A 17,215-nucleotide genomic window follows, 5' to 3' on the forward strand; every position below is an offset into this window, starting at 1 on the left:
TGTAAGCTAGATACCTACCTTTTTAAAGACCACAGAGAAGCCACTGGTACACTATCACATATATAAGATTGGATGTTAATTGCTGTGAAGGCAGTGGCAGTGGATGCATGTTGTCCCTTAAAATGACGGCGGTAGCTTTAATTAGTCTTTCTTTAAAAAAAAGAAAAGGAGTGCTTGTGGCACCTTAGAGACTAACCAATTTATTTGAGCATAAGTCTTTCTTTATTATTTTAAATGTTGAAATAACTGACAATTTTCTTGGTGCTCTGCATAAAGGAAGACATAGTCCATGGCCCTGAAGATTTTCATCTATTTTCTGAATACAAAGGGGAGCATCAGCAACAATAGAATTAAACAAGTCATACGAGTAAAATAATTGTTTACAATAGTTTAAACACCCTTCTTTAAATGAAGGGTTACTTTTCAAGACTGTCAAAACATACTGTTTTTGTTTCTAAGTAGTGCCACTCTCCTTCCTCCATTGCGTAACTGAGTCATCCTGGTTATGTAACAAATTATAAAATGAATAGCCATGAAAATACTTATATCTTCTTTCCCCAGTTCTTTAACGTTTTCCTGAAATGGAATACAGAAAAGGAATTTTAACTCAGAGCCTCTTTTACTTTTAACAAAGAGCCTTTAAGCAAAGCTTCCTTCCTTCTTTATAACTGAGAGTAAAGTATTATGCAGTACAGAGGCCTTACATGGAGCTTATCTAGCACCCTGAAATGGAATATATTCCAACTCCTAGAAAGAGAATATCGCATAGACTTTAACTTTTCACACATGGAAAATGTAGTTCATAACTGTGTAATGTCCCATTCTTTCTTTTGTGATTGAATCTCACTCTCTTTCTACTAGCTAGTAGCAACTGTTACATTATGACCACCAATTATTTAAATTAAATTACTCAATTAGAAACAGAGTTTAAACACTGTAGTTACAAATACTTAAGTGATAACAGATCACAAATTGACCTTGGGCTCTTATTACCACATCAATCTCCACTACACACCTGTTTTTGTAGTATATTTTGAAAACATATTTAGGGATAATTGTGATACTCATAGTGTCACAACAATACCTAAAGAGAATAAAGGGTGCATTCAAAAGCTGCAGTGGTAAAACTCCCTGTGGGAACCTGCAGAGGACCTGAAACAACAGATGTACTGGAAAATAATCTGGAATTTTTACAAGGCTCATATTATTCCTCAGAGAGAGGTTTCCATAGTAAAATCTTGAGTGGATGTGCGGGGAACAGAAGACAAGTGTATTTATTACTAGATTTGAAACTAGATATAGCCAGACAGGAGGCAAAAACAGTCCTAGTGGAAGATAAGAGGACCTATAAAGTGTAAATCTCTGGACTGAGTCTATTAAGCTCTCCAGGCTGCCAGGACCACAGCTGACTTCCAGCCTGGTTGCTAGGCAACCCAGCAAGATCAGCTAGGTTAATAAGCCTTCTGATTGGGCATGGGTGACAGTAGACTGCTATCTGAGCCTTGCAGTGGCAGCAACACAACAGCTATTCTATGTGGACCACACTCGCGGCTGTGCTTGCCCTGGTCCAGCTTCCAGCCACTTGCTCCAGCCATTGTTCCTACCCTCCTCCAGTCTGCTTCCATTCTCATTCTAGTCCCATTCCAGCCTTGATTCCTGTCTGCTCCAATCCAGTCTTTCCTTCCCTTCCCTGCTCCTCATTCTGACTTCTTCTGTTCTGACCTTTGGCTAGGCTCCTCAACCCTGTCTCTAGCTTCCTGGTGCCGGACTCCTGTACCTACATCTGCCATTACTCCAAACTGCCACCGCAATCACCAGGCAAAGTCCTGCTCCACCCATTAGGTAGGCCACCCATGCTCTGGCAGCATGCACAGCTCTGCACAGAGGTGATGGATGATTTGCTTGTTTAATCTGTGGCTCTGAAGCACCTGTTCTTCTGATATGTGCTGAGAGCTCAGTGGCCTACACGTTTTATTTAGAGGGTGCAAGTGTCTCCTGTACCTTCCTCTCATCTGCCTCAACTCACAAACAGGCTCGTCATTTGTGCCTGTACCTTGACCTGCTGATTTCCTGTACCTCTGATTGTTGTCTTTCCCCTCTCGTCTCCCACCTCCACTGCCTAAATCTCTATCTTTACTCTTGTTGTGCACTTGCCTCCGAACTCAAGCGTGTATGTGTGTTTGAATAGGTGTCTATGTATATCTTGCTTCAGCCACTGCCTCCTTTAAGTGGCAGAAGATGAAAATGGAAATAGAACCTCAACCTGGGTACGATACAGCAGTGGTTATCAACTAGGGGTACATGTAGGTCTTCCAGGGGATACATCAACTCATGTAGATCAGTATTTCTCAACCTGGGGCTTGGGAGCCCCAGTGGGGGTCACAGGATGGGCTGGGGAGGGGGTCATAAGTGCAGGGCCAGCATTAGGGGGTGGCAAGGAGACAAATTGTCTGGGTCCCCACACCACAAGGGGCTCCGCAAAGCTAAGTTACATGTTTCAGCCCTGGGTAGCAGGGCTCGGGCCTCAGACTCCTAAAAGGAGTCTGGAAAAGTTGAGATCCAATGCTATATGGAGTAAATACCCATTCATACATGTCCATCTATAGATGTGCATATGGTTTGTACATGTCTAAACAGCCCCTCTGAAAATGTCTGTGCATATCTTCTTTTCACACACTCACTTGCACATGCATATCTAGAGCTTCATGCATTCAACTTTCTGAAAATGAGACCCATGAAGTTCTGGCACTTCGGAGAGTCTGTCTACCACCCTGGTGAGCTAATATTAATTAACAAACAAAGATACATGTCTTTTATTTATCTAGAGGTCTTTTTTTCCCTTCTTGCCCAAAGTGCTTTACATAATCATTCTAGACTGTTGTAAGTTATGATTAAAGATGTTACACTTTGTCCTTGCCACTGAAAATACTAATGGATAAACCCTGTTGAAGAGACTGGATCATTTTTGTTCAAACTAGGCTCGGTCTCTGAAAAGTGCTAGTCATATATGATGAAACACTCATTTGACAGAGCATATCTGGGGATTTAAGTATCCTTGCACCCAGGAACAGACAGTTCTATAGAATATGTCAATCATTGACTTATATTCTTCTTCACAGCATGATTTTTACACATTATGTGCAACTGCAAAAAAAAAAAAAGTGAAAAGAGGTTCGCAGTTGATGCTGCTGCAAAAAGTTTGTACTGCTACAAAGAGAAACTCAGAGTGTGTGCTGTATGAAAGATGAGAGATAAACTTCCATCTGTGCTGCTATACTTTAAGAAGAAAAATTCTGACACAAATAATGGCATGGTGTGTTGTACTTAAAGTAGATTTTTTTGTTTGTACTCCTGATTATAAAGCAGTACTTGCAAGGTCAATTATCATCTATGTTTTCATGAAGATACGCAGTATTTATCTTGCTAAGGATTTAACTTCTCATTTACTTCATATAGCATTGAAGCATTTGAAGAACCAGGGCCCACTTGTTTAACTTCAAATTCCGTGCATTCTCTAGCTGTGCACATCATAGGACACAGCCCTTACAGATCATGCAAAGTTCTGAAATTCAAGACACAGTAACAATTTAGGGGGCAATTCTGCCACCTCTACTCTCAGTTAATAGTACCCTTCTTTACGAATGGACCTATTGATTCCTTATGGAGTAAGGGACCGATTTTTAAGTGCAAATAGGCACCTTATATCTTTAAAAGACTGGCTGTAAGATGCTACTCAGAATGAGAAAGGGTGTTAAACTGGGCGCCCTAGTAACTGCATGTGAGCTCAGTTGCAATGGAAGTGGTCCTGAGTGCCTGCCCCATTTCTTTGGTTAACTTTGCTAATATCAAGTTGATGGTCTGTGATTGCGAGAACTCTTGTCTATATCACAATGGTGTCCTGGTCTATAACTAGGGCTCCTAGACACTACTGTAACAAAAATAATGTATAATAAACAATATTCATTCTTTGGTTGTTTACAGAAAGTTGCAGCAGACAGAGAATAACTAAATCCCCTGGGCACATTGCAGATATTTGTGATAAGGATATAAGCGTTCATACTGTAAACTACAAAATCTTAAGTCTGATACCTAAGGAAATGAATGCTGAACCAGTTAAAAGAGAGCTGTATTACCGTGGCAGCTATGCTAGTTCCACCATCGATATGCAAATGTATCAATTCTTAGTGCTTTGAGTGAAGATTGTCTGTCTTATTATCCCTTATTTTATTATAACTATCTACTTACACCTGTTCTAGTTTTAGTGCCTTAATACTGAGACTTTTATGTTTTCTTTGTATATTACATATATTGTGAACTGCCTCATTTAGTCTATTTTAAGATGTATTACATTTCAGTAGATTCTTAATGAAAGGGAGGATTTTTTTTTCTGAAAATAATACAACTAGACAGTTGTCTGCATTTAAAATTTAAATAGTTTTCAAGGTAAGAGTGATTTTTTCTATTAGGAACTGTAAAAGATTACAAAAATGCAGGATTAGTACAACAATAGTTTTGCTACAAAAGATGTCAACTTATAATAATAGATCAGCATTCAGTACTTTTGTCACATGCTTGGAAAGAAACTTAGGAATTTAGGTATGTTAAACTGATTTAGCAAGGCTCTATAATTGTTCATAGCTCATCTTAAATAGTCTTGCACCATAATGCAACAATGTTAAACTTTTAATGGGAACACGTTAGACAATTATTAAGGGAAGTTGGGAAAAAAAAAACATTTCAGGCTGATGTGCAATCATACAATTTTTCTGGTTGATAGCAAATCAATTCCTCCCACTCAAAAATACTTAAGAATATGTGAACTAGTCTGAGGAAACAATAAGCACATTTCCACCTTTGTATTTTTTCAGGACTAATTCTCCCCCCACTATTTTTCCTTCCTGTCAACTTCTGCACTAGTGGTTTCCAGTTGTACTGGGAACCAGAACCGGAGAAAAGGGATAAAAGGGGCTATCCTTGAAGCATTTCAAGTTCTACCAAAAGCATTTTCTTACAAGATTACCAACTAAATCTTTCAGATTGCAAAGCTATGAATAATGTGAATAAGCACTGGACAAACAGCTGAACTATTTTTTGATGATGTCCCATCTTTCCTATAGTCGGAAGAACCCAGAGAACATGTCATTCCAGTGGTTAAGATCATGTTGGAAAGTCTCTGAATGTTAATTGAAGGGGTCAGGATGATAGAACTGGGCCATCAACTCTGTAAACTCATAACCTTCTGTGACAGAACCACAGTCTTTTAATTTTCAGGGCCTGGGTCAAGACCTATATTTGTACATTTTTTTTCCCTGAAGGGGTTTGTTAGCTTAAACTATTTTTGTTCTAGTTGAGTGAATATTGCTGGTTAGTAGAGGAATGTCTGTAGGTTGCTACCGTTACCATTCTTATTACTGTTTTAGTATGTATATTTATGGTAGCCCCCTAAGATCCTGATTAGGAGTCCAGTGTGGTAGGTGGTCCACAAACACACATGAAGAGATGGTACCTTCTCTGATTCACATTTGTTCTGGCCCACTAGTCAGTCCTTCAGAACTCTTGATCCTTAAAGTGTAGAAGCCAGTTTTTCTCAAGTTTTCCTTTAAAAACAAAATAAAACAAAAAACAGTATATACTACACTTAGAACAGGAAAAATCTCTGTTCCTCAAAAAATTCACCACTTGTAGCTGTTTTTTTTTAAAAGATAATTAAAAGTTTGAGGAGAAATGTCTCCTTTCCTTTACAAGAGATTGGTGGGCTTACCGTTTGACACCCCTTTCTTGTATATATGTAGAGAAGAGAGGACCAAGAGTAACTAGCAGTGGATTGCCCTGGCAGGAAGTGACTTTGGAAAGAGGTTTTTGAGTACAGAGCTTCCTTCCTTGCTTAGACTCAGGGGTAAGGGTGATAGGCAGATTAGTAAAAAGGAAGGAAAAAGTTATTTCAAGCACTCAGTTGTCTAGACTGTTTTGGTTTTGCACTGGTCAAGTTTATTGGTTTGTATATACTCTTTTTCATTAGTTTTATATGCACTCAATATAAATCATGAGATCCTGCTTGTTCCTGAGGCTTGTGTCTCCAGAGCTTATGTCTCCAGTACCATTTTCTGCGAATACTTATTTTCTTTCCTGAGTACTGCAGACTTAGTACTGCATATGCTTTTTTGAGAAAGGGCAAGTTGGAGGGAGGGGTAGAGGCAAGTGGCCTAGTAAGCAGAAATAAGTTATTTTTACATGATGACCCTCTGAAGAAAGGGCGAGTAGAAGAAGCTTTACATGCCTCAGGAATGTGGATTAGAGACCAACTCTGCAATGAACCTGTAGGAGTGGAAGAGATGATATTAACAGAGATGTATGTAAAACTTTCCAATTTAGGGACACACAAGAAAACTGCTCTGACTAGGGGAGCTTGTAATAAATTGAGGGAAAGACAAGGCACTCCGTGACCAGGATGATCAGAAAAGGACTATGATGTGGGATAGTGGTAACTTCATTTTAAATGTTGTAAGTTATTTTTCTGGCCAATAAATAGCACAGTTGCTTCAGTTTTGTCACACACAAATAAGACTACATGATTTTTTTTTATTATTATTATTTTTTTTGCCATTCACTCTTAAATAAACAGAATGCCAGTTAGCCTTCCATTATCATTTAGCCATTAGTATTGGTGAACATGTGCTGATTGTCTTCCCCGGGAGACAATGGAGATGCTATTTTCATAGGAGGAAAAGCCAATGAGTGGCATCCAATAGCAGTGCCAAGGTCACATATGGACTTTGGAGAAGCTGCCGGCCCTGACCTAAGAGATGCTAACATGGCACAGGCTTTCTCCTTGCATTGAGGATTCTGCCTAAACATAGGGACTCTGGTACTCCAGTACTCTCAACACTCTGGGGATAGGAGAATGGCTATCCATTCTGTAAGCCAAATGCTGACACGTACATAGTAAACATTTTGTTAGTATTAAAAAAGAAAGAAAATGTTCATGTCTATTTAATGTAGAGAGCAAGCAAATTCTCTCACACAAAGACATCATAAATGTATGACTGGGGCTAAAGCGAGTCTTGAACTATAATAAGTCCCATTATAATGGAAATGCTGAAAATATTTTTTTCCAGGTTTTAAAGGTCTCTGATGCACATCATCTCCTCCTCTTCCTCCTCCTCATTTGTAGAGAGAATCTTTAGAAAAGATAATACAGCCCTAAAAGTGCAAACTGACTTTTAAAAATGCAAAAGATAAATACTGAATTGCTGATTCAACACATACAGGCAGACCTCAAGAGAGGGCCCAGTCTTCCTGTATCCTTCATGGGAGGAATGCTTTATTAAAAATGAACATACCTTCATTCTTTATCAAATTCTGTTTCCTTATAGATTGAAATCAATATTTTTTACTAAACCTAGAATAATATAAGTGGTTTATGTGGCAGAATAAAAAACAGACATCTCTTAACATGCTGCACTTAGATACAAATCAAAAAGGAATTACTTTTCTCAACATAAAAATTATTTTTAGTCGGCCCACTTGGAGTATTTAACAACACTGCAAAGATCAGAATTTTAGTCTTTTTTTTTCCTTCTGGGTTTGTACAGCACCTCACACAATGTGGTTTTCATACATGACTAAGACTCCTACATCATATGGTAATACAAATAATAGTTAAAAAGGCCCTACCTTATTCAGAGCACAGTTTAAATGGCACACAGTAAATGAAGCAGGGGTCCATCGTTAAAATGCTAAGGAAAAATAATGTAATGTGTAAAACATTGCTACATTATTTTTATCCTTAGCAGTCAGACTATGGATATATATTTATAGATAACTGAATAAGGTATATTTAAAAAATAAGTGTAACTGAATGTCCATAGAAAAGCTAATGTATTTATTGTTGGTTGATAGTGATTCATCTTCAATGCCATTTTTCTCTTCTATTCTAATAAGTTTCAGGAAAATAAATGTTGCATATCTTCTCGATTCACTATGCATTGTCTAACATGTGCAATGAATGAGGCAAGGGATCTGCCAAAATAAAAGGATGTGATCATGAAATTGAAGTGTGTATCATCATGCATAGGTATAAAGAGTAGAAAGCATAGGTTGTACAAGCATCCTTTACTTTTTGGCACTTCTTGACTTTTGGGTGTTTAACTATGTAATCTTATTGTTTTCCTAATCTATTTTTATAGACTAGAAATATTTACACAACAATTTGTAATGGATTCAAACAAGCTAATGATAAGTACAAAACAAGGACATTATGAAATGTGGATTTTTAACTTACAGTAATAACCACCATTTAGAAACTGTTATAGTAAGGTATATAGAGTCAAGAGCTAGTGTCATAAATATAAAGGGAAAGGTAAACACCTTTAAATCCCTCCTGGCCAGAGGAAAAACCCTTTCACCTGTAAAGGGTTAAGAAGCTAAGATAACCTTGCTGGCACCTGACCAAAATGACCACTGAGGAGACAAGATACTTTCAAAGCTGGAGGAGGGGGGAAACAAAGAGTTCTCTCTGTCTGTGTGATTCTTTTGCCAGGACCAGAGCAGGAATGCAGGTCAAAACTCCTGTAAAGAGTTAGTAAGCAATCTAGTTAGATATGCGTTAGATTCTGTTTTGTTTAAATGGCTGATAAAATAAGTTGTGCTGAATGGAATGTATATTCCTGTTTTGGTATCTTTTTTGTAACTTAAAGTTTTGCCTCGAGGGATTCTCTGTGTTTTGAATCTGATTACCCTGTAAGGTATTTACCATCCTGATTTTACAAAGGTGATTCTTTTGCTTTTTCTTTAATTAAAATCGTTCTTTTAAGAACCTGATTGCTTTTTCATTGTTCTTAAGATCTAAGGGTTTGGGTCTGTGTTCAACTATGCAAATTGGTGAGGATTTTTATCAAGCCTTCCCCAGGAAAGGGGGTGTAGTGCTTGGGTGGAGGGGTATTTTTGGGGGGAGATGTTTCCAAGTGGGCACTTCCCCTGTTCTTTGTGTAACACTTTGGTGGTGGCAGCGTTTAACCTAAGCTGATAAGAATAAGCTTAGGGGGTCTTTCATGCAGGTCCCCACATCTGTATCTGAGAGTTCAGAGTGAGGAAGGAACCTTGACAGCTATATATTTAGTCACTGAACAGTTAATGGATAACTGACCAGAGAAACTGTAATAGGAAGGAGACAATCTGTTATACACATTGTTCATGTCCTCAAAAAATGAATTCCCCTCTTCATGCAAGGCATAATCCACAAATATATAATGGTAGTACTGAGAAGATCACCTGTGTTAATCACCAGCAAGACGTAGAGAGAAGGTAGGACCATCCAAGGGCATTGAGGGGACTGCATGCTTCTTTCTGTTTGGCTGGAGACCTCCACTCTGTGAGTGCTAGGAGGTGGGATGTGGTAGTGGCATCGCAGCTGTGAGGGCTAGTTGGGTTGGGGGACAGAAGGCAAGATGGCTCCCTGCTAACTCCAGGATGCCCTAGACAGACCCAAGACCAACACCCTGCCTGACTAACAAGACTTCCTTTCTCCCTTGGAGCCCCTGAACTCCTGCCTCCTACCAGCTCCCAAAGCTAAACTCTGCCCCGAAGACCTAGCAGGAGCCCCTGCCTTGTAGCCAGATCCAAGGTCACAGAGACACCCAGCCCCAACCCTTGCTCTCTAGAGAGAACCCAGCTACATCTCTATCATCTACACTTTCTAGCCACTACTTCCCCAGCTACAGATGCTAGCCTCCCTCCCAGACAGCATCTGCCCATCTACTCCAGCACTCAAAGGCATCCCTGAACTCACTCAGGCCCAGCAAAAACCAGCACTATCTGACATCCCAGGATGCACTCCAAATAGCACTCCCCCTTTCTCAGCATGTACCTACTGCAGACTCCACCCAGGAAACTCAGATACCGGCCAGAACTCCCTCCAAACACACACCTACCCCAACATCCCTAGAGACTCTGTTACCTCCCTATCTGCCCCTAATCTCATAACTTCTAATTTTTGTGCAGGCCATTGTCCTACTATAAAATGAAGTACATGGTCATGTATAAATTACTTGAAAATGTTCAGATTACAGCATAGGATTCTAAAGGCCAGTTTGTGAAGTGCTTATTGCCCTGATGTGTAGTTACACAAGTAGTCCTATTGGCTTCAATGGGATTACTCCTAGGACTAACTGCTCACCACTGCGAGTGTGAAGTTCACATTCTGGCCCTAAGTTTGAGAATATTGTCAGTCATCTTTAAGAATAAAAACTTAAGATTTCCATAATCTCACTTTTGTGTCAAATCTGAATTTTACTAAGAAAATCAGGAACTAGCTGGACTTGACAAAGGTCCAAGTCCCACGTTCTTTTTATTATTTATTTATTCTCAGACTCGCCTCCCTCTCCTCCACCTCACTATTAATACTAAAAAAGGTTTAGATAAACTGACATCACATTTGTTACAGTAAATTCCTCACATCCCTGCAAACACACAATAAAAGAAGAAACGTGGAAAAAAACAATAATAAAAACTTCAGGTTTTTTTGTTGTTTTTATTCCCTGTACAAGAGAAGAATGACCATGGAACTAACTTCTTTCAGAGCTCATAAGAACTGCCATACATATCAATGGTCCCATCTACCAGTAGTCTATGGCCAATGCCTGGTGCTTCAGAGGGAATGAATAGAACAGGGCAGTCATCAAGTGATCCATCCCATTTTGTTCACTCTCCGCTTCTGGCAGTCAGAAGCAAGGAACACTATGGATATAGGGTTGCATCCCTGACCATCTTGGCTAATAGCCATTGATGGACCTATCCTCTATGAACTTATCTAATTCTTCTTTGAACCCAGTTGTAGTTTGTCCTCGACAACATCTCCTGGTAGTGAGTTACACGGATTGACTGCGTATTGTGAGACAAAGTACTTCCTTTGGTTTGTTTTAAACCTGCTGCCTATTAATTTCATTAGGTGACCCCTGGCTCTTGTCTTACACGAAAGAGTAGATAACATTTTTTTAATTCACTTTCACTTTTATAGACCACAAACATATCCCTCCTTAGTCGACTGTTTTCCAAGCTGAAAAGTCCCAATCTTTTAAATCTCTCTTCACATGGAAGCTGTTCCATACCCTTAATCATTTTGTTTCCCTTCTCTGTAACTTTTCCAATTCTAATATATCTTTTTTGAGATTGGGCACCCAGAACTGCATCCAGTGTTCAAGGTGTGGCCGTACCATGGATTTATATAGTGGTATTATGGCATTCACTGTCTTATTATCTATCCTTTCCTAACGGTTCCTAACATTCTGCTTAGCTTTTTGACTGCCACTGCACATTTTTCAGATGTTTTCAGAGAACTATCCACACTGACTTCAAGATGTCTTTCTTGAGTGGTAACAGCTACTTTGGACCCCATCATTTTGTATGTATAGTTGGGATTAAGTTTTCCAGTGGTGCTTTACTTTGCATTTATCAATGTTGAATTGCATCTGCCATTTTATTGCCTTGTTGCCCAGTCACTCAGTTTTGTAAGATTCCTTTGTAACTCTTCACAATCAGCTTTGGACTTAGCTACTTTGAGTAATTTTGTATTTTCTTCAAACTTGTTGCCACCTCACTGTTTACTCCATTTTTCATTTATGAATATGTTGAATAGCATTGGTCCCAATATAGGCCCTTGGGGGACACAGTTATTTTATCTTTCTCAATTCTGAAAATTGACCATTTATTTCTACCCTTTGTTTCCTGACTTTTTACCAGTTACTGAAACATGAGAGGACCTTTCTTCTTATCCCATGACTGCTTACTTTGCTCAAGAGCCTTTGATGAGAGACCTTGTCAAAGGCTTTCTGAAACTCCAAGTACACTATATCCACTAGATTGGCTTTGTCCATATGTGTGTTGACCCCTTCAGAGAATTTTAACAGATTGGTGTGGCATGATTTCCCTTTACAAAAGCCACATTGACTCTTTCCCCCAACAAATCATGTTCATCTCTGTGTCTGATAATTCTGTCCTTTACTATAGTTTCAACCAAATTGCCGGACATAAAATTTAGGCTTACTGGACTATAATTGCCAGGATTGCCTCTGGAGCCTTTTCCAAATATTTGTGTCACATTAGTTATTCTCCAGTCTTATGGCAAAGCATCTGATTGAAATGATAGTTAGTAGTTCTGCAATTTCATATTTGAGTTCCTTCTGAACTCTTGAGCAAATACCATCTGGTCCTGGTGACTTACTGTTTAATTTATCAACTCTACTGACACTTCAATCTGGGACAGTTCCTCGGATTTATCACCTAAAAAGAAAGGCTCAGGTGTGGGAATCTTTCTCACATCCTCTGAAGTGAAGACTCATACAAAGAATTCATTTAGCTTCTCCACAATGACCTTATCTTTCTTGAGTGCTCCTTTAGCATCTTGATCATCCAGTGACCCCACTAATTGTTTAAGATATTTTAGGCTGTTAGTTCTTGACTCTTTTGCTAGTTGCTCTTCATATTCTTTTGGGGCCTGCCTAATTATACTTTTGCACTTGACTTGCCAGAGTTTATGGTCCTTTTTATAATCCTCAGTAGGACTTAGCTTCCAATCTTTCAAAGATGCCTATTTGCCTCTAACTGCTCCTTTTACTTTATTTAGACATGGTGGCACGTTTTTGGTATTCTTACTATTTTTTTAAAAGAATTAGGATATATATAATCTGAGTCTTTCTTATGTTTTTTTTTTTAAGTTTCCATGCAGCCTGCAGCAATTTCACTTTTGAGAGTATACCTTTTAATTTCCATTTAACTACCTTCCTCATTTTTGTGTAGTTCCCCTTTCTGAAGTTAAATGGTACTGTGGTGGGCTTTTATGGTATTCTCCCTCCCCTCCCAGATAATAAATATAATTATATCACTGTTGCTGTTATCAAGCAGTTCAGCTATATTCAGCTCTTGGATCAGATTTTGAGCTCCACTTAAGACTAAATCAAGAATTGCCTCTCCCCTTGTTGGTTCCACAAGGAGTAGCTGCTCCAAGAAGCTGTCATTTATGGTGTCTAGAAATTTTATCTCTGAATCTTACCCTGAGGTGACATGTACCCAGTCAATATGGCGACAGCAGAAACCCCCCATTATTATTGTGTTTTCTATTCTTATAGCCTCTCTAATCTCTCAAACCATTTCACCATCCCAGTCAGGTGGTCAGTAGTATATTCCTACTGCTATCTTCTTCTTATGCAAGATTATATGGTACAGTTTGATTAATTTAAGATTTTGACTGTATTTGACTCTGTTTTCTTTCACATATAGTGCCTCTCCCGCACCAGCATGACATACTCTGTCATTCCTATGTATTTTTAACACTCCTGGTAATGTTATGCTCCATTGATTATCATTGTTCCTCAAGCTTCTGTGATGCCTATTATATCAATATCCTCATTGAATATCAGACACTCAACTTCCCCCATCTTAGTATTTAGATTTCCAGCATTTTTATACAAGCACTTATAAAATTTGTCACTATTTAGCTGTATACCATTATCTGATGCATTTTTTTTCATTTAACTTCGTTGCTCTTCAGTTCCTAACTATATTTTATCAACTTCTATCCTATCCTCTTTACTAGATATAGAAAATGCATAGTAATAGATTCTCCCCTAAGGGATGGCTCTGTTCAAACTGTATGCTCCTCTGCACCCTGTCAGCTTCTCTCTAAGCCTTCATTTAAAAACTCATCTTAAACTTTTTTAAATTTACATGCCAGCATCTGGTTCCATTTTGTTCTAGGTGGAGCCCATCCGTCCTCTAGAGTCTCCTCCTTTCCCAAAAAGTTCCCCAGACCCTAATAAACCTTAATCCCTTCTCCCTGCATCATCATCTCATCCACACATTGAGATCCTGCAGTTCTGCATGTCTAAGTGATCCTGTATGTGGAACTGGAAGTGTTTCAAAAAATGCTACCATGAAACATTGTTTCAGTTAGTTTTCCATCAATAATTTGTTTACATGTGGATATACACCCTTCTCATATGGGAGCAAACAAAAAAGCACTTGCTTAACTTTAGACATATGAGTAGTCTCATTGACACTGACAGAACTACTCATGTTTCTGAAATAAGGGGTGTCATTTCAGAAAAATTCCAGGGTGGGCATCTGGGGAAGGATGTGTCAGACTAGAGAATCTGATATGTTGTTATATACTGAAAAGTCTTTGGGAGGCAGAAAATGGAAGTCATAATGGAGCATATAGACCTATGAAAAGCCTTGGGGGTGGAGCAGGGGGAGAGGCAACTGCCCAGTAGCAAATGATAATCCTGCTTTAAGTGAAACACATGCTTAAATACTCTCCTGGATCAGAGCCAAGTAAGTCAATTGTGATACAAACTGGTGTGACAGAAAGGAATAAGGATCTCTCCACCTTACTTCAAAGGCACCTAAGTGTTATATAAGGATCCTCTAATAAGGGCATACTAACTCTCTAAATTCAAATTCCCAGCCATTTGCTGAAGCTAAATGAATAATAGCAGACTAACAATTAAAAATGAAGGTTTCCTTTTGCCCCAGACTGACAGTCCTAATTAACTGTATTTTTCTGTGTGTGAATTTCTTTTTTCAAGGTTTTTTACCCAATTATTTCATTACCAAGGAAATAACTTGCACATGACTTGTTGCACAGATCAGCAGTACCAGCAACAAGCACAACAGACCTTCATTCTTGATTATATCTTCATGATAAAGGTCCAGATTCAGCAACAGACTTAAGTTTGTGCCTAACTTTAAGCAATCCTGTCAAACTTAATGTGAATACTTGGGTACTTAAAATTATCCATGTGCTAAAGTACCTTGCTGAATTGGTGCCATTTTTTTTTTCACATGTGTGGGAGAGATTCTTCAAGCTTTTTCAGTGACTGGGTCCATGTTGGTTGTATCATAACAGATAACACTCCAAGAAACTCAGGACCACTTCTGATTCAGTAGCAAATTAAAGTGTCCTTTGAATTTCAACCCAAAGCTTTCCAGGAAAGAACACAGAATCATAGAATATCAGGGTTGGAAGGTACCTCAGGAGTATCTAGTGTCATGTTCTATCTCAGTTTTTTTTCCACCTTTATGAAATTTCATCTGACTTGGTCACCCTCAGGTAGATAATCTGTCAACAGGAATAATTTAGCTGAATAATATTTGGTCAGTGTGTATTAAAGCCTGACTCACTAGGGTTCTACCCTGCAAGGTGCTGAAAGTACTAAGTTCGCTTTGATAACAGTTGGAGAAGAGGGTGCTCAGCACTGAGAAGAAGGGCCTCATTACTTTACAGGAACATCAAAGTCAATGGGAGTCAAGGACACCCAACACCTTGCAAGGTCAATTCCTATGCTAGCAATAAAATGGAGATGTTAAGCAACAAGCCACATGGTGTGGAACACTGTGATGGTAATCAGTTCTCCGTTTCAATAACTTATGCATATCCTCTGAGGTGCTGAGTGCCCGCACCTCCAATTAATTTCAGTGAGAGTTGAGAAGATTCAGCAAACTCCAAGGCTGGGTCTTGGTTGTTTGGAATTCAGTGGAAAGTATTTTAGTACCTTTTTAAATATCATCTTCAGCTTTATTCCCCTATGGGAGTCCAAGAAGATGCATATTAAGTCTAGGAAAACTTGTCATGATAAATTAGAGAAGCTTGACAAAGTCCATCACTGTGACCTTTTTTGTAAAGCAGGATTCCAATTTAGTAAATGTTATCCTCACTTTTCTCTATTACTCTAGTATGACCAGATATTTTACTTCAATTCTACTTTAAGGCAGTCCAGCTGGATAATAATTTTACTCCTCTGACTTTTTAAAATATTTTCTTTAATTGCTTTCAAAGGATAGAGTTGTTGTGACTATTTTCTCCCCAACTTTTTGTTTGTTCAGTTTCAGAATTTCCTGCCATGCTTGGCTGGAGCATAAATGACTGTAACTCTACCTGACTCTGCTTTTTGTTCACTGTGGACCAGGCAGTTAGCCGGTTTCCATTCTCCTTTAGGAGGCCCTGTTTCTCTGTTCTTCACTGCAGAAATTTATTTGGTACAGATAGAAAATGGAATGGAGATCACAACTGCCTTCCCTCTATTTTACAGCTGTCTATTCCAATACTGACTAAAGAGTTGGAGAAAAGTGGGGAAAATGTCAGAGTTTTCTTATCTATGATGCTATTTGCCCTGAAGCTCATGGCAGAGAGATGGAATTTCTATTGCTGCCTTCATAATAGTGAAATTTCATTTGTTGCCAAATTCACAAATTCTGGAATAAATGGATTGGACAAATCGGAAGATTATTAGCAGTATGGGTAATTATTTCTATGGTGGCATGTGCTGGTGTCACCTTAAAATGAATTTTAAAAAAAGACAAGTCAGTATCTCAAGGAGTTTCTATGTAACCCAAGGGCCTCATCCTGTTCTTATTGGAGATGATGGCAACCCCCCCTCCCCCACCAACGACTTCAGTGGAATCAGAATCCAGCCCTACATGAGGAGAGCATAGGATTGTAAACACAGAGATAAAGGCAATAAAGACAAGGGTTAAAGAAAGCTCTCCGGATGCTTCTTTATATAAATATGTATAAAATGAACAATATATAAAATGAACAATATTTTGTACTTGGTGTTGTTAATGTTATTTACATTTAATGACCAAGGGAGAAAAGTCAGGCATGGCCAGGGAAATGGAGTTGAGCACATGAGGCTAATTAAAAGGAGGGAATCTTGAGGGGTTTGAGGGAGGAAAGGGAGGTGGACTGACATATAGGATCTGGTTTTGTGGTGTGGGGGTTGACATGGGAAAAGACACCAAGGCCCAGTCTTTCAAAGTATTTAGGTGCCTAACTTCCACTGAATTTAATGGGATTTAGGTACCTGAATACCTTTGAGGATCTGGATCCAAGTCACTTGTGGGGGAATAGACTAAGAAAGAATTAAGACATGTCAAGATGGGAGATGAGAGGCAAGGGTTCAGTCCCTGGATGTGATGCAGCAAAGTTCAGTGCAGCTAGGAAGGAAGCAAAGGTGAATCTAATCCACCTTCCACAATCTTAGTGTTGGCTGGGAGGGCAAATTGGTGCCAAGCACAGGTAAGAGATGTCTAAGGGCTGCTGTACTCTGCACTGGCTTGTAATGGCATGTGATGAACCCTTCCCATCCCTATACATGCAAGTACTCTTGTATTCACAGTACATCACAAAAAGATTCCTCAGCCATTTTGGGGGCGCTTTAAT

The 17,215-nt window shown here is 38.9% G+C and overlaps 1 long non-coding RNA gene across 1 annotated transcript in view; it reads right to left on the bottom strand.

The window, feature by feature from the left end:
* Nucleotides 1-17,215, bottom strand: part of LOC140903793 (uncharacterized) — a 173,356-nt gene that overhangs the window by 70,766 nt on the left and 85,375 nt on the right. The window contains exon 2 of the long non-coding RNA XR_012156343.1: nucleotides 5,507-5,597. This is a non-coding gene — a long non-coding RNA (uncharacterized LOC140903793). The remainder of the gene's footprint in view (nucleotides 1-5,506; nucleotides 5,598-17,215) is intronic.

The sequence above is a fragment of the Lepidochelys kempii genome, chromosome 1, assembly GCF_965140285.1.
Source record: "Lepidochelys kempii isolate rLepKem1 chromosome 1, rLepKem1.hap1, whole genome shotgun sequence".
NCBI lineage: Eukaryota > Metazoa > Chordata > Testudines > Cheloniidae > Lepidochelys > Lepidochelys kempii.